The sequence below is a fragment of the Eumetopias jubatus genome, unplaced genomic scaffold, assembly GCF_037043125.1.
Source record: "Eumetopias jubatus isolate StellerSeaLion01/CBP00866 unplaced genomic scaffold, mEumJub1_p1.0 scaffold_10, whole genome shotgun sequence".
NCBI lineage: Eukaryota > Metazoa > Chordata > Mammalia > Carnivora > Otariidae > Eumetopias > Eumetopias jubatus.
The window spans coordinates 73415640-73419151 of record NW_028274816.1 but is presented as its reverse complement, the minus strand read 5'-3'; the positions used below and the strand labels follow the sequence as shown (position 1 = coordinate 73419151).

Genomic DNA, 3512 nt, shown 5'->3' with positions numbered 1-3512 from the left:
GTCCCCTTCAGTCTGTTCTAGGCATGGTCTTTCTTACTTTGTTTCATTGTCAAATTTTAAAGAAGGATTCTGGATAGCTGAGGTCCTGCCCCAAAGGCAGGAGTCATGGGACTCGGGATGCTCAGCACAAACCAAAGTGGTCTTTCTGTGTGAGCTAACCCGTACCGGGATTGTTCTACCTGACAGTCAAGGCAGAGCATCTTCTCTGGTTTGTTATTGGAATATTTTAGGAATTTACATATTGAAGACCTTTCTCCGTAAACCGTGTCTCAGCCTCAGCACTCTTGATATTTTGGTCTAGGTAGTTCTTTATTTTGGGGAGACTGTCCTCTGCATAGTAGGATGTTTAGCAGCATCCCTGGCTTCTCTCCATTAGATGCCAGTGGTGTTTCCCATGTTGTGAGAAGTGAAAATATCTCCATACATTGCCAAAGTTCCCAAGAAGGCAGAATCACTCCTGATTAAGAACTAATACCTTAAGTCATGGTGCCTCTGTGAGCATATATTCATACCTGCCTAACTCTTTTCATTTTTAACCACTTTAGACACTTTTTAAAAAATGTGCTTTAAATAACTTTCTTTAAAAGGTGATGTGGGAGTACCCACTCTCATAACACTGTTTACTGCACCTTTAATTAAGTCTCCAGAACTGTGTACATAATACCTTTGTAGGACAACTAGAAAGTGACGTTTAAATTTGGATACATTAATACTGAGTTGCGTGGTCTAGTTTTTACCAAGGAGAATGTCCCATTTTATTTGAAGTGATGAGTAATGAGTTTATCCCTTCAGTGAAAGGCATCTGACTTCACTGGAGGGGACATGTCTAAGCACAGGGAGGGGTATATATTTTAGACCCACTGAAGGACCTTATCCACACAGGTGTCTTGGGCTCTCTACCAGGATTTACCTCAGGAACGGCATGAATTTCCACGTCACTCTGGGGGGCTGACCTACCTGCCCGTGTCTTCCCTGGAGATACCTTAGAGCATGTGGATCTCCTGGGGGTGTTCAAAGCAGGGACCTCAAGCCAGCCATGTTAGTTCTACCTCAGGGCCTTTGCACTTGCAGTTCCCTCTACCTGGACTGTTCTTTCTCAAATCTTTTTGAGGCATGGCTGACTCTCTCCCACTTGAGTTGCATCTTAAATGCCACCCCCTCTGAGAGGTCTTCCCGTGTCGGGGCTCCATGCCCCGCCACAGCCCACTCCCCGTTGTCCTGATTTCTGTTGTCCATACCACTTCCAACTATTTGAAATGATCCCCGTTACAGTTTGCATGTTTATTTTTTGTTTCCCTGCATGTAGAATATAAGTTTCACGAGAGTAGCTGAAGATCTCTGTGTAATAACAGAGGAGGCTCTGGACTGCGTGCAGTCCAGTTGCTTTCCAGTTGAAGAGCTTATCCATGTAGCATTGTGGTTTCAGCTCAGTGAGGAGAGGGCTTGGTGCTTAGCAAGGAGGGAATGGGCCATGCTACAGTAGTGTGGATTTGCCTCTTTTGGATATTTCCTGTAAATCGAATCATCTGATCAATGCCTTGTGTGTCTGGCTTATTGAGCATGATGTTTTCAAGGTTCATTCATGTCCTAGTATGTGTCAGCCATTCGTTACTTTTTACGGCCGAATAATATTCCACCATACGCATATACCACTCGTAATCCATCCATTCGTCAGTTGACGGACACTGGAGCTCTTTGCACCTTTGGGCTGTTGTGAATGGTGCTGCTGTTCACCTGCATGCATGGGTTTTTGTTTGACAGTCTGTCTTCAGTTCTTTTGCATGGCATTGAGTAGCCTTGCCAGGCCACTTGGTAATTTTGTTTAATTTACTGAAATACTGCCAAACTTCAGCACAGTGCTGCCCCGTTTTATGTTTACACCTGTACGGCACGAAGGTTCCACACAGGCTCACCAACACTCCTCAGGCTCACCAATACTTATTTTCTGATTATTATTATTACTCCTCTTGCCATCCTCGTGGGTGTGAGGTGGTAACTCACGGTGGCTTTGATTTGGATTTTCTTCGGACTTTCTTCGTGACTCATGATGTTTAGTGTCTTTTCTAGTGCTCGTCAGCCATTTTCTGTCTTCCTTAGAGCGTGCCTTTATTTTTATGCTTATTTTCTTTGCATTGTTATTGTATGTGAACACTTCTCTCTCTTTCTGGACCATGAGCTGCCTCATTTATTGATTTTTTTTTACGATTTTATTTATTAAAGAGGGCACGTTCTGCGTGGAGCCCTGGGTGTTATGCACAAACAATGAATCATGGAACACGACATCAAAAACTAATGATGTAATGTATGGTGATTAACATAAAAAAAAATGCAGCCTGTAAACCTTGGGCTAATTTTCCAGATTGGCACATTTAATTCGGTTTTTATTTTCTGAATTTTGACCTCTGAATCTAATCTGTCCTGTATGCCATGAATGTTTAGGTTTTAAACATACTTTAAAGTCCGTTTTTGTCTTAGCTAATACAGTACCTAGGCAGTATTTGACTTTTTGCTGTTTCAGAGTAGGCAGTGGCTGTTGAAGTAATTTTCATTACAACAGGTTTTTTTGTTTTTTGTTTTTTTTCCTTTTCAGAAAAAGTTGCCTTTGACAACACTGGCTCAGTGTTTGATGGAGGGGTCAGCTATCCTGGGAGATGACACACTTCTCGGGTAGGTGACACCATGTGTGGGATTGCATCGAGTCTAGGTAAGCTCCCATCCCTGAGAAGTGGGCCAGAAATTCTCAGGGATGCACTGAGGACCCTTGAAGACTAGTTGGGACTGGGGTGGGAAGAAGAAAAGGTTTGCTGGTGAGAAAAATCAAAACCCCAGGCTCCAAAGTCATATTGGCTGTGCGGGGAGGCAACTCCCCCGGGGGGGAGAAATTAGCATAATAAACACAATAAATGGTTGAAGGACAAATGAAATCCCCAGGGCTCCAGCCGAAATAAATGGGAAACCTCTCCATGTCAGATGTCAAAAATTATAGGATTCCCAGAACAACCCAGGCTGAGTTTGAGCTCACAATAAAAACAAACTAAAAATAGAATCGTCCTGAGGGAGGATCAGCAAGGCGCGATCAGCAGGAGAAGCGGAGAGAACTAAAAATAATGCGGTAATATGAAAGAAAATAGGAAGTAATAGATATCGATATGTATGAAAGAGTTATGCTTAAAATGAAGCTTAAAAATTAAGTAAGGACAATGCGCGCTTTAGCAGCACATATGCTAAAATTGGAACAGTAGACATTAGTATGGCCCCTGAGCATGGGTGACAGGCCAATGTGTGAAACACTCCATATTTTAAGGAAAAAAAAAATTCCTGTTGTAACTATCTATGGTGACACGTTAACTAGACGTACCGTGATGCTCATTTCACAGTATATGCAAATGTTGAATCCTTCCATTGTACACCTAAAACAAATGTTATATGTCCATTATAGACTTCAATTTAAAAGACAAAATCGTCCTTGACCAAAGAACCAAATGATATGGAAGGAAAAAAAGAATAGACTG

At 42.3% G+C, this 3512-nt stretch overlaps 1 pseudogene; it reads left to right on the top strand.

Annotated features, from left to right (window-relative positions):
- Positions 1–3204: 3204 nt before the first annotated feature.
- Positions 3205–3302, top strand: LOC114197872 (U6 spliceosomal RNA; annotated as a pseudogene).
- The last annotated feature ends 210 nt before the right edge of the window (positions 3303–3512 follow it).